A 27,178-nucleotide genomic window follows, 5' to 3' on the forward strand; every position below is an offset into this window, starting at 1 on the left:
ATTATGACTGGTTTTGAAATTTCTTACCTAGGTAGATCAATGGTCTCTAAGAATTTTTAAATCAAAGTCTTCCTACTTTCATTTTTAACAAAAAAATTAGAATGATAATGATGATGAAAGATACTAGTATTTAAAGATACTATAGTATTTCATTACTATGTTCCAATCACTTAGCTAAATTATTTACAAGTATGATCTTGTTTAATTCTTACAATCTTGATTAAAGAAGTAAAGAACATTAGGCTCAGTAATCCCAAGCGACTTTTCCATGATCAGGTTACTAGATAACAGCAAAGACAGAATTTAAATCTGAATCCATCTTGACTTCAAGAATGTGCTACACCTCTTAGAGTATTCATAAAAACTTACATGATATGATTAAGCATTTAAGAAATTTCAAATGAAGCTATGACTTCATGGAGGTTTGGGAAAGCTTGATACGTTTTGAACTCCCTGGGTCTGACCAGGACAAGTGTCCAGCACCCTGTTCCCGTAAGTCCTGCCAGCATTAGGCTTCTCTTGCCAACCATTATGTCACCAGATAACACCTGTGATGCAAGGCAGAGGGCAGAGATCCCTGGGGAGCATATTTTAATGTAAGAAGGAGACATTTACTGCAAAAGTAACATCTTTGTGTGAGCAGGGCAGAGACATTAAAAAAAAACTACTCATTGGAGTTGTGCACTATGGGAGCAATGCCACAGGTTGGAGAGTAGAAGGGAATGTGCCTATAGCAGCAGTGAAATGTTTCAAGTGCTTTGGGAATTGTACCAATAATTGATACAGTTCAACGACAGCATCGTCCTCCTTTCCTCCTTACTTTTGTGGCAGGTACAATTATATAAAAACCAGTTTGATATGCCTTCTAATTGTAATTTATCTTACCTTCTTACTGCATATCAAGTTCACAGGAAGAAAGAGAAGAGAGACTGATATTCTGAAGAATTTATAGCTTTGGCGTCACCATCTGGGAGGGAGCTTGGTACCTCATAGACAAAAGAGTAATGGAAATTTCCCATGCTCAGGGTTGATTTGAGTTTGCCTATCTGGTCAGTGCCAACTTATTCTGTGGGCAGCATGTGTGAATCCCAAGATATTTTAGTTTTGTTAATCTGATCAGTGCCAGTCCATTTCTGGCTTTCCTGTCCACCTGCTGACTCCCTGGTGTTGGCTTCCTGCTGCTCTGTCCATCTGTTAAGAATTTATTTACAAAATACACTAAAATGCAAACTGCACCAGTGTGGGACTTAGCTTCCCCATGCCCAGGAAATGGCATCATGCCAGAACACAATTTCCAATTGTTACTAAGCTTGAGTATAAGAAATTGAACGATTCCAGGGACTCTTACTTTCATTTGAAATCCCTCAGCCAAAATGGCAAGGAAAATATTGTATATTTCAATCCAGGGTAGGTGAAGCTTATACTATATAAAAGATTACAGTACATTTTCAGACTGATTTGTAGAAAGAACATTAGATTAGTAATAAAACATCTATGATTATAATATAATATCTTTTATCAACTGTTCATATAATTTTAGTTAGAAAGAAAGATTACATCAGTTAATGTCTGAACTTTACTTCAGCACAAATTAGTATTTTTTTTTATTTCCATGGAATTACTTATATAGATATGTGTGTGTATATATATGTGTGTGTATATGTGTGTACATATATATTACATATGGAAATAATACAAGGCAACTAGAGATTATTCTGGTTTGACTGCTGTGGCACACTGTGAGGGTAGGATATCTTTATGAGGAACAGTTTGTCATGGAGAAAGGGGATGTTCAAGCTCTTGATTGACGAGGTAGACAGTAAGGGGATGAAAAATAATAGAAAAATAAAACAAGTCCAAGTAATTCAAGAACTATTAAAAGAAAGAGGAGTATATTTGTGGATTTTGAAAAGAAAGCAAAAGAGAGAGCAACAATCTACAAGTTTTCAATTTTTCCCTTTTCTAAAGTTCTGTGTATATATGTATGAGTAGCAGAAGTGGGATACTATTCAGAACTGAACTTGGAGCTGATGTTTAATGAAAATAGTTTGCAACAAAAATTTAGGGGAAATTTTTACAGATAAAATTCTGGGGTCAGTGAGGAAACTAGGATCTCAGCAGAATCCAGCAGGGGAGCTAGACAATGAGGATGCCCATCTCTTTAGCTATCAAAAATAAGATAAACAAAATTGAAGCTTAGGAATTTATGACACTTTTAGCTTCCATATGCCACTGACTTAATGGTTATTATAAAACATTTTCTGTTAAGCATCATTAAGATTTATCAAGTATTTTAAAAATATCTTTCTGTGTGTCAAATTTTCCTGGGCAGGCTCAAAAATGGTAAGGGTAAACATCACAGTTGTCAAGATTGTTCAAGCTGCTATGACAAAATACCTTAAACTAGATCATTTATAAACAACAGAAACGTACTGCTCTCAGTTCTGGAGGCTGATTTGCTCAAGTTCAAAGGTTGAGTGTCAAGTTCTCTGCTTTAACAACAGTGCCTTCTTGCTGAGTATTTGTATAGGAAAAAAATTTACACATTTACAAACCTCTTTTATAGGGCCAGTAATCCCATTCTTGAGGTCAAAGCCCTTATGACATAATTATCTCTCAAAGACCCCATGTATTGCATTTAGAATTAGTGAATGTCAGGGGGTCACAAGTATTTACATCATGGCACCAGTGTAGATATTTTTAACCCTTGGTATTTCATGAACAGGAAAAAAATACATTGATATTATATTTTTGATTTTTATTATTTTATTATCAGTTATTTAGGAAATATTGAGTACTAATTTTATGAAGTTTACTAAAGCTTCCTAAAATGGGAGAGAGATATTAAACTGTTAATTTTAGAAACATAATCTAGTTATAATTTTTAAATAGAGTTTATTTTTTAGGATAGTTTTAAATTTACAGAAAAATTTTGTAGAAAGAACAGAGTTCTCATATGCCCTTTCTCTCTTCAACTCAGAATTTCCCATTATTGTGGCTTAGAAGGCTGAGGCAGGAGGATTACCAGTTCATAGCCAGCTTCAGAAACTTAGCAAGTCCCTAAACAATTCAGGGAGAGATTTCTCTAAACAAAATACAAAAAAAAGGCTGAGGATGTGGCTCAGTAGTAAAGTGCCCCTGAGTTCAAACCCTAATACCAAAAAAGAAAAAAATAATCTCATTATTATCAATCCTCTGTTAGTGTGGTCCATTGGCTATAATTAATGAACCACCATTGATACATCATTAACTAAAGTCTATCATTTACATTAGAGTTTTCTCTATAATGTACAGTTCCATGGGCTTGGAAAAATATATAATGTCATGTTTGTTTATTAAGTTTCTAATAGAATAATTTCACTGTAAAAATGTCTTATCATTTGTCTTTTTATGACTTTGCCTTCTATTCCAAACTACTTTGACTAATCTTTTTATTGTGTCTATAATTTTGCTTTTTCCATAATGTCATACAATTGATATCATGTGGCACATAGCATTTGTAGGTGGCTTCTTTCATTTAGCAGTGTGCATTTAAGTTTTCGCCATGGCTTTTCATGGGTTGAAAGCTCATTTCTTTTAGTGCTGAGCAATAATCCCACTGTCTAGATGTTCTACAGTTTGTTTATACATTCAGCTATTGAAGGGTATTTTATATTAAGGATTATTAATAAATAAAGCTGACATAAACTTTGGTCTACAGGCTTTTATGTGGTTATAAATTTTCATTTAATTAGGATAAATGCTATTGCTGGATCATATGTTTTGTTTTACTTTATAAGAAACATTTAAACTGTCTTCTGAAGTGGTTGTATTATTTTGCTTTCCCATCAGTAAAGAATGAGAATTCCTGTTCTCTATTTCCTTACCAGTATTTGGTATTGTCAGTAATTTGGATTGTTGCTACTGTAATAAATGTTTAGTGTAACCCATTGCTGTTTTATTTGTAACTCTAATGACATGTGATGTTGAACATCTTTTCATGTGCTTAATTTTCATTATATATTTTCTTTTGTCTCCATGGATCATTTGCCTATTTCTTATTGGGTTGTTTGTTTTCTCACTGTTGAATTTTAGAGTACTTTGGATAGTTTGATCTTTGTATGGTACAAGTCTTTTAGCAGATACATGTATATAAAGTGAGTTTCTTTAGGCAATATATTGTTGGGTGTTACACTTTTATCTACTTTTATAGTCTTTGTCTTTTAATTGATATATTTAGATTATTCACATTTCAAGTGATTATTGTTATAAATGATTTCATGTCTACTTATTTATCATATTTTCTTGTTTAGTTTTTTTTTTTATTCTTGTTGCTTTCTCTGGTTTTAATTGAGCATTTATGATTCCATTTTCTCTCATCTGTTAGTATATTCATGATCTTTTAAAAGTATTTTCATTTTTCTAAAGTTTTCAATATATGCTTACAAGTAATCCAAGTCTACCGTAAAATAACATGGCATGCTTCTTATAGTAGAGGTGCCTTCTACTTAATTATGATTTTAATAATTTGACTGTAACAACAGCATATAGTTTTATTGATAGCATTAGGTATCTTATATTTAGGTAAATAAAACCGCTAAATAGTTTTGATAAATGGTAAGTTTGAGCACATTGTGTACTTAGACTCTAAAACTAACAAAGCATAGCATCTCTCATGCATTTTTATATTATGACTTAATCATACTGATTTAATACTAATGGATATACTAGATAGGGTGTTTTATAATGAATTACTGTTTCAACTTTTTTCCTGTAAAGGTATTATTACCCTGCATGAATTCATGGCCAAGAGTGCTGAGAGACAATTCCCCATGGATTTCTCATATTTCTTCACTCTGGGCCTTCTTGTCTGTTTGAGTAGCAAGTTATCTCTAGAGAGATTCAGAGACTGTTTTAGTCAGTTTTTTCACTGAGATTACTAAAAGACCTGACCAGAACAATTATAGAGGAGGAAAAGTTTATTTGAGGGCTCACGGTTTCAGAGGTCTTAGTCCAAAGAAGGCCAGCTCCATTCCTCAGGGCTTGAGGTGAGGCAGAACATCAAGGCAGAAGAGTGTGACAGAGGGAAGCAGCTCACATGAAGATCAGGAAACAGAGAGAGAGATTCCACTCTCCAGATACAAAATATATTTCCCAAAGCCACTCCTCTAATGACCCACCTTGTCCAGCTACACTCTACCCAGCTTCAGTTACCAGTTAATCCCCAAGAGGGGTAAGGCTCTCATAACCCAGTCATTTGACCTCTAAACATTCTTGCATTGTCTCACACGTGAGCTTTTGGGGGACACCTCACATTTAAATCATAACAGAGTCATACCCCTCCAAGCCATTTTTCTCATTGTCTGTGGGCAGCCTAGCATTTCTTTAGAGGCAGTAATGTCTTTAACAAGTGCAACTTCCTTAGTCTCAGTTTTACTTCCACCTTTCAAGTCCAAGTTTTTTGAATCTTTCTGCTCTGCTTTCTGCTCCTGATTATTACAATAAATTTGGCTAAAGCCGCCAGCTATATCCATGCCACTGCCTGAATGCTATGCTGCCTAGACATTTCCTCTGCCAGATTAAGAAGTCCATCATTTTGAAAATCAGCCTCACAGAAAGGCTCTGGTCACGAGCAAAATACAGACAAATTCCCAGTCAGAACATAATATGAATGACCTCTACTCCAACTACCAAAAGTGTCCTCCTTTTCCTCTAAGCCTCTTGAGCCCTGTCTTCACTGTCTAAGGTTCTATTGCCATTTTGGTCTTCTGAGCTCCCACCACAAATGGCCATTAAGCTTCACTTATTACAATCCAAAGCATTTCCAGCTTGCATCTCAAAATTCCTCCCACCAATTCCACAAAGCTCCAAATGCTTATGAACCACATTGTCAGGTTAGTCACAGCATTGACCCCACCATTGGAACCAATTTCTGTTTTAGTCAGCATTTTTCATGCTGTGACTAAAAGATCTGACCAGAACAATTATAGAGGAGAAAAAGCTTATTTGGGGGTTCATGGTTTCAGTGGCTCCATTCCTTGGGCCTTGAGGTAGGGCAGAACACCATGGAAGAAAGGTATAGCAGAGGGAAGTGGATGGCATGATGATCAGCAAGCAGAGAGAGACTCCATTCTCCTGATACAACATATATAACCCACCTTCTCCAGCCACACCCTACCCAGCTTCAGTTACCAGTTAATCCCCAAGAGGGGGTTAATTTACTGAATGGGTTAAGGCTCTCATAACCGAATCGTTTGGCCTCTAAGCCTTTTTGCATTGTCTCACACATGAGCTTTTGGGGGACACGCCACATTCAAACCATAACAGAGATATACCTCTCCAGTGATATCCTAGGGTAGTAGTAAATTAAAAGCAGCAGGTATGAATAACTCAGAGCCAATAATTTTGAATAAATTGTTTTAAATAATTATTTTAATAAATATATATTTTAAAGACTATATATTTCAAATCAAGTGAATTTCTGGTTTATAAAATTTCATGGGAAACATTTTGTCAAAGTAGGTCTTGAGGCCTCTGCACATAAAGCTCCTTTGGATATCAAAAACACTCATTTCTCAAGACACTTTACTTTCATCTGTTATAAAATTGTCATGATACACTGACTTTTCTAGAACTAGATACTGCCATCTGCCATGAAAGTATTGTCACAAATAAACATAGATCAAGTCTATGATGTGAACATCTCCCTTTTAGATGTGATATTATCTGCAGGGCACAAACTGTACAACCATGTAGGGCAGCCCTGGGTGGAAGAAAATTTTTCTCTGAAAATTTACCCTTTAGAGGGAGATCCTAATCTAGAAGTATACAGCCAGCTCCAAGTCTCTTACAACTCTCTGCTTTTTACACACTGCTAAATCCTCACGTAATTTTCATAACAGGATCAGGAAAGTAAAAGGAACTCATATATACTAGATAAGTAGCACTAGTTACTAGTGGGTAGATTTTGTATAAGATCTCATTTAATCTTCAAACTATCACTTTGAGCCATGCTCAGTTATATATGTCATAAGGCTGAGGAAATAGGGCTAATGAGTACAATGATATTCCCAGCTAATAAGTGGTAGACCCAGGATATAAGCCCAAGTAGCCTATTCCAAGTCTGAAGACTTTCCATGACAAAATTCCGCCACCACACAAAGATACTTGTGATAGTGTTGGTGTAAGAACGAGAAGAAATAATTCTGTAGAAGTAAATATCCATGCACACACCACCTTAGAAGTGCAAAGTATCACCCATTTTTAATAATACTAAAATATTGCATTAGTTAACAGGCCTATCTTTCTATGTCTTTTTGAATCATCACTCATCTCTGGAGACCTGTTGGGGGAAAGTGTCTTTAGCCAAAACACGTGGGAGGCATATAGGATATTCCATTTAAATACTCTGAAAATTTCCAAGAGTTGGGGTTTAGAATGGTAGTGGAAACCACAACCTCAACTTTTTTACCATTGGACACATGGGTTTAACATTACCTTTTCTATTTTCTTATTAATTTATTTGAAGAACTAGAAGTTTGTAGACTTCTCTCCAGAAGCTAACTGATATTGAATCATGACCTTGTTGTATGATCTTCATAAAGTCAAAAAATAATTTCTCTCCATGGAATTTTCTCAAGTGAAAAAATAAAGGCATGAGTATAGGAAAATTAAATATATTAATTATGTATCAGGGAATTTTAGAATCCTCATCTTTGTTTTCCCAAAGGCATTGACAGCTCAGTCTGTTTATAATGCCAATCTTCAGCGAGCTAATTTACTAGAATTTATTTCTAATCCTCATCTAATGACTTCACTGGCCAATCAGCCCCTTCCTTCTTCCAACCATGTTCTACTGATGCCACTAATGTCTTCCACCTGTACATTGATCTTCACTTAGCTTCTCAACAACACTGATCATGGTAAGCTACCCATTAAGATCATTGGCACCTCAATCTGGGGGATGTGGAAATAGTTTTGCTGCCTCTGACCTGATTCTGTACCAAACACCTGTAGGTTTTTTAAATTGCAGCCTGTCCTTTGTCTCTTTCTGCACCTGGGAAAAGTACACTTTGCCAAAGTCATTTAACCTACACCTGTTTGCTTAGTGATCAATTTGCTTAATGAGAAGTTTATTGAAATTTTAACCCATTTTTCCAATCCTGTCTTACCTTTCTCTGTCTTATGCATCTTCTTTATTGAGCTTCTGGCTTGGTTCTGGAATGTGGTACCCACATTTTCTACTGACACTGAACCACTTGCTTGGGTTGGACACCCTCCATTGATTTTTCTACCTGGATCCTGTCTCCTGTGACTCCTCCAGCCCTTGGCTCCTCTCCTGATCTGAATGGACTGACAATATGAAATATGGCCAGGGTTGTACATCTGACATTTATGTTGCCCACTGCTTAGACTTTCCCTGACATAGCTTACCTAATGCATGACTCTTCTGAATTACACTCTTCTGAACTAGACTGATTCACCACATCTCTTATGACTGAATCCAGTGTCCTAGACTTCTATGCATATTCTGGGGCAGCCTTGTGAAGAGCTTGTGCTATTTTTTTCTAATTTCTGAAGTTCTGTTATAACTATGCTTGAGTTCATACCAAGTATTTATACTAAAGTCATTAGTATCAAAAATCCATTTTCCCATATTTATTTTTATATTATTATTACTGTTATATTTTGTCTTTCATGACATAGAAAAGGTGAGTAGAGACTCTTTAAAATCAAAGTTGAGTAGGTAACCCAAAAGCCTGTGATTTCTAGAGGCTGTAAGGTCAGGCAGTGGCGACCAAAAGGAGGCAGATTAAAAAGGCTGATGAACAAGGATTTATTTATTGAGATTTTGCTTTCAGGCCAGACCCTCCAGACCAACAGGGTGGGTCTGGGAAGAAGCATCAGGGGCTCTACTGAACTGGAATTTTTATTGGGCTTAGGGCAGGAAGCGAGGGCTAGGGACAGGAAAAGGGGTTTTTCTTAGTCCCTTATCCTACTGGGGTTGGTCAGGGAATCTTGCTGAGACCAGGATTGGTCAGCAGACCCCACAGAATGACACGTGGTTCTGTTGGCATCTGATTGGTGTTTCTTTTGCCATCAAAGGTTGCTTGGTGCTTTGTTCCTCAGGCAACCTCAACAGACCCAACAGAGGCCAGTTTGCTTCCCTAGTACAGACTGTTAAATAATGCTGGGCAGCCTTGCATTTCTGCCAGAGTTTGATAAAACAATTTTGCAGAAATACTTACCCGTAAAGAGGTGAACAAGCACACAAATAGGAATGGACTATGGCAAAGCAGAGCAGTTGTAAAGAGAAAATGGCAAATTTAACTATGGGCCTTTTGACTCCTCAATATATGCAGCTGTATCTACAGACAAAAAAACCTCTAAGCATGTTGCACTGAATTTTATTAAACTTTGTATTTGAAATCAGCTCAGACTGAATCACATGTTAGGGTTTGTTCAATGTGATCTGTGGCGATGCATTATTAAAGTGCCCTCTTCCAGAATAAAAAGTCAGATCCTCATTAGCTGGGACAAAGAATGTTAGCATCCAAGCTCAAGAAGGAAGGAAAATCCCTATCTCCAAGTGACAGATGTGGGTGTTAGTGGTTTTGTCGCATAACCCTGGAAATTCATTAAAAATGTCAGACTGTGTCATGGGGGCACATTGCATTGACAGCCCCAGTGGAAAAAAGGAAACTGATAATTGCTTTCATTTCTTGCTTACTTTTTATCTTAGCAAGGAAATACGATTGTAAATAAATAACCTGACGCTGACACATCACAAGCTTACAGGCGCAAAACTGCTCTTCGAAATGTGCATCTCAAGGACTGGAGGGCACTTTTCATAAGAGAATTAATAGAATTTATCCTGCTGGTTTAACTTCTGTGAACACTGAATTCCTTTATTCTTAACTAAAACCAGCTCACTCAGTAACTCTTGGTTTCTTGCGACAAAACAGTGACCAATGATGGTGAATGGCAAAATGAAAATAAATAAATAAATTAATTAATTAATTAAAGAAAACAAGAAACAAAATGAGTAGAAAAAAATGTTATGTGTTCCAGTGGCAGCCATGCATGGAATGAAAATCTCCTTCCTATTAATAAACTTAACAGTGGAAGGAAGCAGTGATTCTATTTATTATTAAGATGCGCTGGCGTCCGCGCATGTGCGTGCGCACACACACAAAATCCAGAAAAGATGGAGCACAGTTCGTTCTCTGGTTTGGGGTCTAGGTCTATCTTTCTATTTAGAAGAAGTCGTCAGAGAAACTGAATTTCCAAACTTATTTTGTGGTCTATTCAATTTTTAAATATCTGTTCCTCATGAGTCCTTCTGTCTCCAAGCTTGATATCACCTCCATTGCTATCCCCCAAAGCTGCTCCATCCATTTCACCTCCTTGCTCTTTAATTCCTATGTCCTCTTCTAGAATACCTCTTATTTGCTTCAGTCTACACTTTCAGTTTATTTCCAGTCTCTTCAGTTCCTACACTGAGGATATTTTTACCTTTAATCCAGTAAAGATGCATTTTCTTTTAGGCTGTGACTATATACTTATTTGAAAAAACAAACAAGCAAACAAAAAACCTTTGAGCCATATACTCCAAGAAACTTGTTCTTTTTCCCTAGATTGTGGCTTAGTGCTAATTGCCTCTTCCTTCATAATTCCAGATTTACTATAAACTTGCTCTTAATAAGAGAGAACATGTTCATCTCAGGATTTTAAAGCAGGTAGAATTTTTTTTTTCCAAAAAAATATTTATTTCTTTCAACTACATAAAAAGTAGATATTAATGGCATTAAAAAATAAAGTATAAAATGCTCTAAAATATTTGGAATTTAGTGCATATTTAATAATGGTGACTAATAGTATTAAGGACTGCTGAAGAGCCTCTGCTAATTAGCAGGGCCCTTTGGATAAATATATGCTACTTGTTCATTATTATTAAATATTATATATGAAGAAGAGGATATTTGCATGGATGATATTTTATGTCAAGTGTTTTTAGAAGAAAATAAATATATTTGAGGGAAATTTTTGTACCAGGTGTCTAATATAAATTCAGGATCATGTTGGGTTTGGGCTACAGATCAGTGGTAGAGTGCCTGCTGGCCCAGAATATGCAGGGCCTGAGATCAATCCTCAGCATGCATTTGCGCACAGACACACACACACACACACACACACACACACAAATAAATAAATAAATAAATAAAAACAAATAAATAAATAATAAAAGTAAAAAATTTAAAAAGTCATGTTCATAGCATATAACACTGGATTTTAATCTTGTACTTCTAGCCATAGTCATACACTATGAACTAGACAATTAATAAGATAATTTACTTAGGCTGATATAAAATGGATAAATTTTTTAATGAGGTTCACCTCCAAGAAGAGGAAGGACTCAGGCCCTAGACAAATAAGTGAAAGAATCCTGAACAGAGATGGAGACAGGTCTTATCTGAGTCATTAGGGAAGGTTGGAAGTAGGTCTAGTAGAGGGCAAGTTAATCATCTGTAGTTAGTTGATCAACTGGTGAGTCTGTTAGCATTTCCTGGAACCCAGGAAACATGGGGCACAGATGATACCAAACAGACCCTTCTTTAGTGGAGTACTTCAGATAGGTTCAGTGTTGTTGGTCTCTTTTTTCATTCAAGGCAAATATCATTTGATACTGACTCTGAGATGATCAGAGACCTTCTACATTAAAATAAGGCCTAAACAATAGTCTCTGTAGAAACTTTTGATGAAGTTCCTTTTACAAAACCAATTTGAATTTTTTGTTAAGATGGGGTGGTAAATTCAGTCGTTTTAGAGAGCTTAGTTACTTTAGAAGAGGGATCTCCTAAAAATGAAACAGGGAAACACTAATATTAAAGATTATACTAATATAAACAGCCAGGAGATGAAATGGGAAAGTAACCAGTCTCGTGAATTCCAAGATATTGGTGGAGGAAAAATCTTTCAGTTATGTGACATGGATCACTGAATTTCTTCAAGTCTTCCAGGTAGCATATCAATGCTTTCTTTGTAGTTGTTGTGTTGTGTATTGATGTGCCTGACAAGCCTTTCAGGTACCCAGTAATAATTTTTCCAGGGAGAACTAAGTCCAAATATAGTCTGCTCCTCTGTTCGGACTACAGATAAGTGGTCAAGCTTCATTTTGCAAAGTTTCTTTGGATCCTGAGGAAAAACTCCAGCTGGAAGGTAGTAGAGTTCTGATGGAAGTCTGGGCATTCATGGTTTAGTTATTAGTGACATCTAGTCAGGAAGGAAGGAGAAAAACTGAAAAAGTGTGGAGGGATGTAAGCAGATGTTGAAGGAAACTGAATGGATTAAAAATTTGGTGAAGATGAATAGTTTGCAGGTAGGTATACAAATCATTCTTTTCTAGGATAAGGGAAAGGTGAAGAGACAATGAAATCTATATTACACAAGACAAGATGATGTATTGAAACACAGAATTCCTCAATAGTCTGCCCTTGAAAATAAAATTTAAAAGTATCTGAAAGTTAACTAGTATATTTACTTTTTAAAAATTTTAAGTGAATCATTATTTGAAAACAATAAAAAATATTCCCCAAATTATAAGAAATAAAACTGATGTAGGTATAAATGTTCTATTACAGAAAACATGGAAAGTGTAAAGAAAGCAAAAAAAATCTTGTAATTCTATCTTCATATTTTTGGAAACTATTATTGTTACAAGTCTTACACTGCATGGAAAATTGTGTTAAATATAGTGTCCGGTTATTATATAATAGCAGGTGAAAGAAAGGAATACATTTTTAGGGATTTCATGAGTACCAAATATTGCTCCAGAAATTGCAATGCTCTCTTTGGAGGTTATAAAGAGGAATTTTTCAAAGACATAATAGCATGCAAAGTTTAATCTCACTTTTGTCATATATATGCACATACATACACATTCACTTTTAAAGACATACACTTATATTGGTTGCATTTTTAGGCCATTAGTTCATTAATAGTGCTTTTTGCTGAGTATTAGTATTAACAACAATTTATATTTTTTCTATCTTTGTAGTATCATGTTTTCTTCAAAAATGCATGATTTATATTTAAAAGTTTTCATATGAGGAAAATTAAATACCTGGAGCAAAATGGTATCATCAATATCATACTTAGCTAAATCGGAGTAGTCACATGAAGAGTCTAACAACCGAAAGAAACAGATCAAACCTTAAAAAATAAGAAATAGTCACGTGGCAAAACTTTCTGTACTGCCATTTAGTTAATAATGGGTGGGAATGCTATTTATTTTCAGACTAAGAAACAGCAATTGGGAAACTTCTTACATTTCCTTAAAAACTAAAATATACCACTTTAAATTCTTAAATTATAATGGGCACAAATTGCTTTTCAGTAATAAAGGGGATTAAGAAGCCACAGGTGCAAAAAGAGGTCTCTGTCCTCCTGTGTGTCTAAAATGAAGAAATCTCCAAAGGACTTCCTCCTCCTTTCTACAAGAAAGACAATAACTGATCACAGGAGATGACTGTAAACTTCATCAGTCCGGAGACAACATCACAGAGAATCTGCAAAAACAGCTTTACTAACCAATCTTTACCATTAGTTTCCTGTGTATCTTCTTTCTCCCAATTTTCTGCTCCACTCTAGAGGTCCCTTTTCATTATTTTATTTTCTGCAAATATTTTGTTCTTTATTGAAGTGCTATATGTTAGAGCTGTAAGTCACTTTATTGAGAGAGACTTTTTCTTTGAGTTCTCTCCCATGTTTGGGATATATATCAACAAACTTCTGTTGTTAATCTGACTATTGTTACAGGGGTCTCAGCTGAGGACTTAAAAGTGTAGAGGGGAAATTATCTTTCCTCCCCTACATGATGGATGTATGAAAAACAAGTTACTCGAACTTGCCATTATTACATATTATCAATTTTCATATTCTTATAAAGACAAATTCATAAGGGGAGGGAAAAAAGCCTCTTTTAACACAAAGAGACTAGTGCAAAATCTCTAGAATTAAAAATAAACTATTCCCAGAAACAACATAGAAACTAAAAGAATTTATTATTAAAATATTATCATGAAGAAATATTAGATTAAATGTGTAACAAGATTACCTTTAAAAATCATCAGAAACACCTATAGGCACTGTCAGTTTTGCATATGACCCGAAATATTGGGCTTCAAAATAAAGACTATTCAAATTAGTTATTTGGAATTGGCTAATGTTTTTGTATGAACACTGGAATAATACTGAGGATAGAGTTCTATTTCTTGAATAGGGAATGAAAGACAAATGTCACTTGATGTTAATGCTACAGTAGCCCCCACTATCTGAAGGAGATGTGTTCCAAGACCTCCAGTAGGTGCCTAAAGCTGAAAAGTGTACCATACCCCATATATACTTTTTTCTCCCTCAAACATACCTTGATATAGTTTGCGCTATAAATTAGGCATGGTCGATAATTAACAACTATAACCTTAAAAACAGAACAAATAACTATATAGTATAATATATGGTGTTTATTACAGTGAACATGGTCTTTCTCTCAAAATATTTTATTTTTCTTTTCTCACTCTGTTGTGATGCTGTGAGATGATAAAATTTCTATCTGATGAGAGAAAGTAAGTTGAGTGACATAGGCACTGTGACATGGCACTTTGCTACATGTAATAGGCTAGATCTGATAATTGAGACAGCTACTAACTGTCTGAGAGTATGACTAAAAGGCAGAGAATATGGTATGAATACATGAGACAAAGGGAAGATTCACCTCATGGGATGAAGTGGGGTGGCAGGAGGTTTCATCATACACATTCAGGATGGTGCACAATTAAAAGTTTTTGCATTGTTTATTTCTGGAAATTTCTACTTAATATTTTCAAATACCACTTGATTGCAAGTAACTGAAAATGCAGAAAGTGAAACTGTGGATAAAGGGGGACTAATAAATATCCTGTGCTTTCTTGGGAAGCATAATAGTAAGCATGGAGTATAGCTACCGGAGTGAAAATAGTGGCAAGTGGAATACTGCTGGGGAGACCCACCACAGCTCCTGGAGCACTTGCTGTCCCACTGTGCTTTCCCTGTGCATCTCAATTATCCAACCCTCTATTAGGAGATATTTAGGGATATTTTAGATCATGCTGGGCAATAATTAGTTGGGTCTTATTTCATTGGATGGGTCACAGAAAATCTTGGGTACCATCACTTTTCTAACTCCTGGATGATTCACAAATGATCAGGTAACTATTGGCAATTGCGCTCCCAGATCACAGAAAGAAGAGTAGCCTTTCAGCCATGACAACAGTGGCATTGGGCTGGACATTTCTTGACTTCCCACTGAGCTATCATATTGGTTCCTAATATTATCATTTGGAAGCTTAAGAAATTAACTCATTTTTTTCTATAATACTATACAATTCTAACTATCCTTTAATAATATGAATGGATTTCTAACTACAGGAGGAGTTATTAAGAAAGAGCAAAAAAGTTAAAGACTTATGTTCTAAGATATGATTTTGCCACAATGATCCTTTTGCCATTTGTTGAATGTGGGCTACATACCAGGTATATGGATATTTTATACATAAGTCTTCAAAGCAAAGCTTCAAGAGCAGTAACTTATAAATAAAGACATGTATTCAAAAGATGAAGGGACTGACCCTCCTATAAATTCTTAACAAAGATATTTGGTCCTCTGAAGCAAAGAACAGCAGATGGGGAAGATAGAATGGCAATGCTAAAATATGAAGCCACCAACATACCATTTGCCTCTGTTCTATCAGTGCGTATGTTCTTACATTAACTCAACTCTGTGTTCTCAAACCTTTTCTTAAAATTAGTAAAGATTACCAACTCTCAATTTCATCTCTTTTTCTTTTCAGCTCACATCAGAGGATTTTATCAGAATCCTCTGAAAAATACATTTAAGACCTATGAAGGACTATATTATAAAACTCTCTACCCTTTCTCTTCAAAATAACATGGTGTCTTTGATAACTTCAATGATAGTAACAAGGAACTTTGAGCCATTCCTCCAATGACAAAGAAAAAAAAATACTCTTATACCATGACAAATTCTTCCATGTTATACAAATTGATGTAAATGGCATAAAAAGCAAAAACAAAAACAAAAGTAAAAAAAAGAAAATACTATTAGTGACCCCAGGCATTACCTGAATATATTTCAATATATTTCCATAATATTACTGACATTTGCTCTGCCCATCACTTATACAGAAATCCTGCACCCTAGTCATATGGACTTGGGTTCAAATAAAAAGCTTCAATTCTCAGCACTGTCAGTTACTTGAATTTATAGCAAGACGTGGTTTATCTGAGTTTCAATTTCTTTATAAGATCATAATCTTATAATATTTTCCCTTTAAGATTTATTATGAGATTAAATAAATTTTAAAAGAAAATAAATTTGCATGTTTAAACTGTAGCCTACTTTTCATGCTTTTATATAAGCATTAAGTACCAATTTCTTGCTGGTGCTATACTACTTATTTTCCTCCTACCTGCTCTCTCAAAATGGAGTTGAGCTTTTCCTTGTATTTATCTTGTGCATAATGATAATGAGATGATAGGAGGTGCTTAAAAGTATCTGTTGATTAATTGCATTTTAATGAATATTGCAATGGATATCACAATTAAACATTCTGTGTCACTTTATGTTTGAGACCTTACAATGATGAAAAAAATTCTGCAAATATTTCTACATTCTTCAACCAGGTGTTTAGACTATCTTTAATACCCTAAACTGCCTCAGATTTTCTTTCCATGGGGAGCAGTATTTAAGAACATGTCATTTTTTCATTTTAAGATAGGCTGGTTCTGAACTTGGGATCCTCTTGCCTCAGCATCCTGAGTCATTGGGATTATAGGCATGTACCACTGTACCCTGCAAGAATATGAATTTTCTGGTTTGTCTTTCAAGTCTCACTTGGTCTATTTTAAAGTTACAGTATGGAGAAAAGACTAGGACAGGCAGTCAACAATAAATTCCTATCCCTGTGGTGCCAATGACTTCTTGAAACTATCTTTGGTGTTTACTTGGGACTTGTTGGCTCTTTAATGTACCAACAACCCTAAGAATATAAGAAAATGTGTGCACATGTAGGCCAAGCTACTATCTCTCTATTCCATTGCCATCAATTTATGTTTTTCAGTTTTACTCCTCAGAATTTTCAGAAAATCCTAATGACCCAATAAATTATAGCACAATAGCTACTTTCATATATTTGTTGCAGACACTGATCCTTGTTTTTCACAAATTTCATTTGGAGGAATCTGTGTTTTTAAATTTTTGTTTCCTTAAGAAAGGTGATTCTCTAGGATATTTCTGGCCTCTGTTCAGTCTCTGTGATCAGTTCTCCCTTCAAGTAAGGTGGGGCACAGAGGATATACTATCATCTGTTCTTAATCATGTGGTAAACTGGGTGGGAAGTCCATTGAACTCCCAAGGAGGCCCTTGCAGAATGCTGTCAACGATTCAGGTCAGTTTAGTTCTAAGAATAGTGCTAGCCAGCTTAAGTATCTCTATAACTTTATCAGAAAGAAAGGTACTGTAGAATTCCAAAGGAGAGGACATTAGACTGGGATGGCCCTGGCCCTTTAAATTTCTACAGGAACAAATGAAAGCCCAGAGTAAACAGCACTTTAAAACTAGAAACTGTACCAATCAGAAACCACCAACTAACCTTTGACTAGGGTCTTTCACTGGAAACCAATCAAGTACATTTTCTTTGTCTTCTATCTTCATAAAAGCTTGCTACCTGACCTGCTATAAGCATTCCAAATTATTTTGGGGCCAAACAGCTGCCCAATTCTACAGTTGCAATTAAAGCCAATTAAGGTCTACAAAACTAGATTTGTTGTAACTTTGACTTTTAACAGTACTATTTTTACCTCCGTTTTCCTGAGTCTTAATGTGTCCTGTATTTAGACTGGAAAGAACAAGAAATTATTTACAGATACCTTCAAACATCAATTCATAGTATTTATTTAATCCCTTATATTCCTATTACTTACTTGTGACTACAGTTCATTTGACAAACTATGAGTGTAAAAATTTAAGTAATTTTTAAATTTTCAAAATAGTCATCATAAATATAAAACCAATAAAATTCCTCTATGAATAGTATAAACAAGACATGTCGCTTATATAACCTTGTACTATCTTTTTTTTTTAGTTTTGAAAAACATTTTAAAAATATTTTAAAATCATGTTTAGTAACTGCATGATGGTCATGGAACTGAAGAGTTAAAGGTAAAATAATGTTTTTTGGTAGTATATCCACTGAATGTGAGTGTAAGTGACCTCAGATATAGATAAAAAGAGGTTTATATTTCATATAATAGATGACATACATAGGACACATGTATTACTTACAATAAATTTGTGAAATTTATCACAGGGACACCCAAACCTGTTAAGACCTACTAAATGTAACTCTAAAGTAATGCTAATTCAGAGGGGTGGTATGCATCATCTGTGGACAATTTGATAGCCTGTGATATGTGTAACCAATTGTTCTTATTTACATTAATTTGCATTGTGAAAAGCAATTTTACAGTTTCAGTCAGACTTAATAGGCAATTTGCAGCTGAGTGCCTAATGGCATAGTTACTTAAGCCTGCCCCAGGGGGGCTTTCTAAAACTGATATGAGACTAAACCTTTTAAATGTTCAATTGAACATCTTAAAAAGTCAAAAAGTCTTTAGCTATTAGACCCAGTTTGCATTTGCTTTATCATATCCAGTGCCACTACTGAATGCTGCCTTGCATTCAAACTCTATTTCCCTCTGTAGAAAAGCGATTAGATTCTACAAAACATAGTAGCATACACTAGATAAAGTTTTTCTTCAAGATAATATTTAAAACAATACAGACTCCAGGTAAGTCAAGGAGTGATAATATTTCTTTGGTTCACAAGACTTGAGCCATTCATTTTCTAGATTCAGGCACATGTTAATATGTCTAAAATTGTATTTCCTTTCAGGTTTAAGAAAACAAAGAAGAAATAGCTTCCTACATTTTTATGCCTTTCTCATTTACAAAGTGTTTTCACCTACTCTATTTCATTTAGTTATTTTATGACTTTTTTATATTTATTCCTTTGTTTTTATTGAGTCTATCATATTTTCTGACACTTAGTAGGCATTCAATGAATATTTATCAAAGTTTTGAATTTTTAAGATTTAGAACAGGTATTATACCAAGGTAATGTCTTCAAAAGCAAAAAATTCACTTAACTGTTGACTACGTTTGCACTCCTGATACTAAATCAATTTAATTCGTGCTTTATTCTGAATGGGAAAGGTCATTTTCACTCAAAGAGAGTACGTTCCATCCCCTCTGCAGCTGATTTTGCCAGGATTAAGCAAAGGATAAAGGTTACTGGGTTCAGGTGAACACAGGTCTTTTTGAACTCAGCTCTTCTGTGGAGAGCAAAAGGAAGAGAACTAGAGAGATACAGCTAGCACCATATTTTTTTAAAAGCTGTGCAAATTATCTTATCAGAAATCTACATAATAGTTTTGGAAAATTCTCATAAATGGACTAAGCAACTTGTATTGGTTTGTGCTGCTCTGCACTGTTTGATACAGAATACCCATGGGAGAGAGAATCACAAGCTTGAGTAGGATTTGCTAGCAAAGATGTTAATATGCTCCAAAGAGCAGATGCTGTCTTATCAGTAATGTATTCCTGTACATTTTATGCAAAATGAAAAGAATGTAGAATCCCTGGACTAGGTTTAGGCTGTCCAGCTCCTGGAAAAAGTGGACTGCTTCAGACTGCTAGTAACATATGCTGCTTGGAGTTCTCAGACACATTCCCATGTGCCTCCAGAAGCATCAGAGAAATTATTTTTGGCAGAATTTTTATAAATGCCGTAATTCTACCAAATCAAGAAATTGAGTAAGTGGAAAGAATATACAGTTTAAGAACAAAGATCTGGTTTAGAAGATAATGGAAGATTTGACTCTCTGTCACTATGGAATAATCGATCTTAAAAAAAAATCACTTTCCTTGATATTTCCATACCTCACCTGACAACTGAGTATAGTAGCATCCGTATCATAAGTATATGTGAAGATTAAATGAGCTATATGTCAGGCAGATGGAGGTGGCTGAGGCACAAAGCACCAAGCAACCAGTGCAAAAGAAACACCAATCATGCACTGATGAAACCACCTGTCAATCAGCGGGGTCTCCTGGCCAATCCTGGATCTTAGCCAACTCCCCTGACCAACTCCAGTAGGACAAAGAGACTCTAAAAACCCCTTTTCCTGTCCCAAGCCCTCCCTTCCTGCCCTAAGCCCAATAAAAATTCTAGTCAGATCAAGCCCTGCTCACTTCTCCTTAGACCCACTCTGCTGGTCTGAGGGTCCCGCCCAGGAACGAAATCTCCATAAAGTACCATTCAGCAGCATTTTTAAATTTGCCTCCTTTTGGTAGTTGCTGCCTGACTTTACACTATATGAAAAACACTTTGTGAAAAGCCAGATACGTTTTTCTAGTACCTAGAACATTGCCTGGCGTGCAATTTGTATTTATTAAGTATTTCTTCAATTGAAAGTCTAGAAAAGTGAATTTTTTCCTCCTGTGCTTTATATAAATACACACAAGTCCTGGGTCTCAGGATTATAAAATATCATTTGAGTGACTAAAGCTGATAGCAACAGGGCCAGAATGATATCTAGAATAGGTAGGGATTACCAGAGGAATAGTCCTATAGTTTCACATCAGTAGTTTTACACTAACATAAAAAAATTAAAATTTTATTAACAACTCATTTCATGCTTTTATAGTTGATCCTTTTATTACAAAGAAGATATTTGGGAACCTATTCACATCTATTTACTAATATTTCACTTATCTATTTTTATAATTTTAAAATAGAGACTGCTAATTTATTAAAAATATGAAGAGTTACATTTTTTCCAAGTAATGTTTATAGAAATATGTCCTTATTGTCACATAGAAGTGACCGTCTCAGTAACCACCTCTGGGATATTGTCTCATTGGCTCCTTGGGAGTCTAGAATGAGTCCTGGTTGGGCTTACATCTTTCATAACTTCAGGGAAGAACATTTCTTCTAAGTCCTAAATGTCTATAACTTGCCAGAGCATTTCTGCTTTCCTGGGTTAGACTCTATATATGCATTTAAAACTCTTGTTTCTGAATCAGAAGACTGTCCTAATTCTTCAAAACAGCAATAACACATTGAAGTTCAGATCAAAGTGGTATTGCTGGAGTCTCTGATTTCATTCTCTGGACATAAGACCTGATAGATTTCACAATTAGAAGACTTGAGTTTGAAATTAGCTTTGCCATGTGATTGCTCCAATACCATTTCATCACCTATAGAACATACTAGAAGTAAACCCAGGGTACACATTTAATTTACAACAGTTCTATTCATTTTAGGGGACAAAGGAATTCTAGAAAGAGGGAGGAAGAGTTTAAGACTAGGGTTCCGTTAAATATTACAATGAATTAAAAATGAATTTATCAAAATAGCAACACTGGAAAACGTTATTTTATTTACTGACATAGTCATCTTTAAATTAGAGGGTTTATTGAAATCAAAGCATATATGATTCTCCACCTTGCTAGTCAAATGTGTTTCACAGATCGGCAACGTCTGTGTCACCTGGGATAATTGTTAGAAATGCAAACTTTTTGGTCCCCATTCCAGATCTCTTGAATCAAGAACTGCATTTTAACAAGATTCCTAGGGGATTCCTAGAGTACATTAAAATTCACTGACTTTTACTATAGGCCAAGCCTCTTACTTTAACAGGTAAGGACGGAGACCTAGAGAACTTAAACCACAGTCTGAACAGCAAGACCAGAGGTAGAAGAGATGAGGCCCAGATGTTCTTTCCTTTAGACTCATGAACAATCCTGTGGGTGTGCCCAGAAGTTAGTGTACATGACAGTGATTGAAGTGGCAACACAGAGACAAGTTAATTGTTAGAACAGAAGAGAGTATTTTGCTATTCCAATCAGCCAAGACATATTCTTCCTAGGGAACTAGTGCAAGTGGGCGCACAGTATGCAACATCAGCTGCAAGGCAGGAATGGGCGATTGCCAGGTAAAACTGCCATGGATATGGAGTTCAATAAGGAGTCCGCTTAGTTGAATGAAGAAAGAGCAAATCTCTCCAAGAGGCTTTCCGTGGTTGGCAACGTTGTCCTGTCCAATATTTCTGTTTGCAGTATATTTCACGAAGAGAAACAAGGGATTTCAGTCTGTGTCTGCATAGCTAAACCCTCTTTTAGCTGAGTGATTAGAGAGCAGTGTGGGACTGCTTACTTTAAATGCCTTAATAGAATGAAATCAGGAATGTCATTCCTCTTTTTAAAACACGGATATCCATAGAGAGATGTAAATCTAATATTTTGACATATTGAAATTAACAGCTACAATGGTTATTTGCATATGACTATTTCATGTCCTGGGACCTTTTTAAAAGCTCAGAATATTTCCTGCATAAATTTGGAAACCAGAGGAAATAGAATCTGGGAGAGAGATGAATTTGCCTCTGTGCTTTATTTAGTGCTTTTCACTGTAGAATGAAAGCATTTATTTATAGCAAATGACTTTGCATTTTAGTTTATTTATTTATTTACTCGTTTATTTATTTTTCACTTCACCATTTTTCTCCAAAGAATTTTAGACAGATTCTAGGGATAGATTTATTGAGGAATTAGGCTTACAAGTAAAAATAAGAATCACAAAATAAAGAAGGGATGAATCAATCTTCAAAATATTTACTACTAAGTATTGTACATTTAATAGATTTAAGATGTAATTTTGTCTCTCAGCTTCTTTAACTACAAAAAAAGAATATATGATCAGTAAGAAGATTTATGACTAACAAACTGATGTAAACCCAACTTATTCTGGTTCTGTGGCTAGAATAGTTTGTGATTTGTTTCTATAAAGGAAGTGCTTTGAAATCATGTGTTTTGTCTAATTTTCTAGAACTCTGAATGGGAAGCTTTCACATAATTAATTTTCCCTTGAAAATTTACCTTAAAATAAAACTTAGACATGAAATTGCTGCATAGAGTGAATATTATAGTAAGAAAAAAATATTTAATAATTATTGAAGTAATAGGAACTTTGGTTGGTATAGAACTTTTAGAACTAATTATACATAGAAAATCAGTGTACTATTTTACAAATTAGCTTTGAGGAGGTTCTGCTGTGTTTTTAGTGATATACATAACAGGAAATGACACGGAGGAGACACACAGCAATGAATAAACTAATGCAGCAGACCAACTACCTAAACAATATGAACATACATTTTTCAGGGCACTTAGGTGACATGCAGCCATTAATTGGCTAGTTGGCTTTCACATGCTGTCAATTAATCTTTAAAACCATTAAGGCCTGGCATGGCACTGGAGGAAAGCAATCAGAGTAATCTTTCAAACTGGGATACAAAGATTATTCTACTAATTAGTATCTTCTCTTTGCTAAAAGCAATTGAAGTCTGTGTTGGCATAAGCACACAAATTTCAGCAATTTTCCAAGGCCCTTCTTTTAATTATTTTTTTTTTTTACATTTCCCTTTTCTTTTGCATTTTCCTGTTGTTTGGTCTTTTCCTAAACCTCCTGAAGTTCTACATGAAATGTGTTAGTCTGTGTACATCTTTACCCTCATACGGAACAGGACTATCATGTGCAAAGGACAAGGTTAAATATAGGCAGATATAGCACTGCCCTCAGTTTAATTTCTAGCTGAGGAGATTAACATGAAATATGATTTTTTTCTACAAATACAGTAAATGTAATGATGGTAAAGGATGAGGCACTATGGGAGCATGTGGCTGAGGTGGGTAGGAAATCCGTCCTGACAAAGCCACTTTGAACTGAGTTCTAAAGGATGAATATGGATTAATTATGGAAAGGGCTACATGAACGAATAGGGACAGGGAGAAAGTTCAGAGATAGCATTAGTTAGATAAAGCTGTATCGTTGAAAGCATTTCATGGTAAGTCATGAGCTTTTCATGTTATATCTGAAGAAAGTTCAGTTAAGCTATAGCCACAGTGTCCCTAAAAACAGGAAGAAAAAAATCATCTCATAAAACCCAATCTCATTCATTGCTGATTTCCTGTGAAAGACAATGAGACCTAGAGATAAGTGCCTTGCTGGAACTCATCCGGCTAGACACTGCCTGGTAAGACTGCAGATTAGAAACTTAAACTCCTATGTTGTTGTTGTGATAGTCAAGTTTATGTGTCAACTTGACTGGGCTAAGGGATGCCAGTATAACTTTATTTATATGTCTATTATTATAACTTTATCTCTCTCTTTCCTATGAGGGTTTTTTTTTTTCTAGAAAAGATTAGCATTTGAATGAATAGAATAGAAAAGGTCCATTTTCTCTAATATAATCAGGCATCACCTAATCCATTGAGGATCCTCCCAAAAGTAGAATTCTCTTCCTCTCTTGGAGCTGGGCATTCATCTTCTCTTACCCCTGTGTAGTGGAATTTTTGGTTCTTGGGCCTTTGAACTCAGTCCCAATTATTTCACCAGATTTCCTACTTTTCCAATTTGATTATGGCATGTGATGGTCTCCATAATTGTGTGAACTGATTTTCATAATAAATTTTCTCCCTGTAAATCTACATATATTGTATTGATTCAGCTCCTCTGGAAGAGGAGCAGAATCTATGAACTTACCCAATTCTATACAGTTTGCCCATAACTCCTTCTTGAATTTCTCTAAACTTCTTTTCTTTCTTCCCTTCTCACTTTACCCAGAATATCATTAGTTAGTGGACAATGATAATTAGAGAAATAGTACCTTCCTCAAGGATGGTAAAACACACTTGGCTCAGTGAAAATTATGGGAAGGAGGAAGTGTACCCACCTAATGCAGCATGTTCTGTTGCTGTACATATAGTAATCTGGGGAGATTTAAATGGGACAAAGAAAAGCTCCCTCTGGCTTTTAATTATGATAGTCCATAACAGTTCAATAAGATGAGGCAAAGAGAAAATTCAATCGATTTTTCAAAGGATCTGGTGGGACCTTTTTCTGTATTCAAGATTAGCAAGATTAGCTCCTCAGTAGTAAAGATATGGAATCCTGCACATTCAGGCCACTGAGACACATAACCACTGGTACATAAGATATTCTGGAGCTGGTCTGAACTGGCAGGTCAGTGCTGTTTAAGGCCTGTCATTTCAGAAACAGCAGCTCATATTTGTATACTCATAAATAGAATGGCTTACAAACTTTAAGGCTTCCAGAGAGTGGGATCCATAAAAAAGATCAGTGATTTAAGCCTGCAGACACATAGCAGGAAACAGAGATTATGAAAGTAACCTCTTTTAGTTTCTGACAAAAGACAAACCAATATTAAAATCACTAAGTAGCTTAGAAATTAATTTGTTTTCCTTTTTTAAAAATTTTTAATAAAAGAGAGATGACATTGAACAGCCTCCTTTCCATTTGACTTTTTGTAGAGTGTTTTTGTGAGGAGCAAAAAAGTCAGTCTTGCCCACATGATTATTGAGAAAATCAAGTAATCTTTGGTTAAAAGACCTTATCCAAGGATGTATTTCACATTGAAATGTTGACAGTACTAAGGATTATTTACAGATATTAATGAAAAGTTTAGGGGAAACATGTCAAAAAACAAACAGGAAGTGAAGTAAAATCATGCATTGGAATGAATGAATATATGGTGACATGCAACCACGTGGATAAGTATTAGAAACATAAAAATCATAAATGATAAAAGTTCTGAGACATTAAGTATTGCATAGTGAAGCTAAAAAGTTTAAAATAATTGAAAAGTAACTTTTATATGAAAAGTAAAAATATGTGAAAATAAAAGCCAGGAAATGAGGAACATAGTATTGGAGATAATGATTATTCTGAGTTGGGGAGAAACGGAGAAGGGTGAGGGGAGATGATGTTAACCAAGGTCTAAATTTTTCTTTAGATGGTGGCTTCTTGGTATTTATTTATTTTTCATGTTTTTTTATTGGTGTATCATAGTTGTATGTAATAATGAGATTTATTGTTATATATAAATACATTCACACAATATTTATTTTCTTTTTGAAGAAAACCAAATAACTATGATAGATTAATTGCAAAAAATGACCTGCATTTGTTTTCTTCTGTAGTCGTGCCTTTTTCAATGTGACTTGAAAATTAGTCTAGAAGAGAGTTTTTTGCTTTTTAAAATCTATGCTGGCCTCAGGACTTGTTTTGAACAATAAAATGCAGGGGAAGTGATGATATATTAGTTCTGCTACCTAGTCTTAAGAAGACTGATTTTACTTGCCTTTTATATCCTTGTTAAAACCATGGACACAAGACTTAAACACATGAAAGCCCAGCTAACACAGTACAGCCTTCTTTCTACCCATCCTCAGCTGACTCAGGAGATAGCCCATCTAAGACCAAAAGAACCACAAAGCCAGTCTGTACACTTTTGAGTAAAAATAAATCGCTATTAATATAAGCCACTAGATATGAGAGAGTTTGTTATATAGCAATAGGTAGCAGATATAATAACTAACAAATAAGAGCATTACATAAGGGCACCTGGTGTACAATAAGAAAAACAGAAAAAGGAAAGAAGTAAGTAAGGAAGGAAAGACCCCAAGAAAGATAAATTTGTAAGTAGGAACATGAATCTCCATGACAAAAATCATATGACAATAAATCAACAGTGCTCAATGAGACTCAAAAAAAGTTCCCATCTGTTAATTGCAGAGCAGGCTAAACAAATGAGTGGGCTGAACACTCCTCCACCAGTCTGGTGCAAGGGAAACCCACGTCTAGCCCCTACCCAGTCTTCCTGAAGGCCGAAGATGACACCCTTAGCAACTACTGTATGATCCAATCACTTTACGCTAACAAGGCAGCTTGCAAACCCAAAAACCCCATTAGATTTTGGCTATAAAGACTTTCTCCTGCTGCCCCCCCCCACTCTCTCTTTTTCTTCTCTCTTTTCTCTCTCTCTCTTTCTGTCTTTCCTCTCGCCCCCCCCTCTCTTTTTCACCACCGCAAGAAAGAGATTTTTGTCACTCCGAGTGTCATGGTCACTTTCCTTTCACCATCCAAGCTTCTAAGCATTTTTCTCAGATCTCTGAAGGTTCTTTCTCAAGGAATTATGAACAAACAGCCTAGAGATTTAA

Source organism: Callospermophilus lateralis, chromosome 7 (assembly GCF_048772815.1).
Source record: "Callospermophilus lateralis isolate mCalLat2 chromosome 7, mCalLat2.hap1, whole genome shotgun sequence".
Lineage (NCBI taxonomy): Eukaryota > Metazoa > Chordata > Mammalia > Rodentia > Sciuridae > Callospermophilus > Callospermophilus lateralis.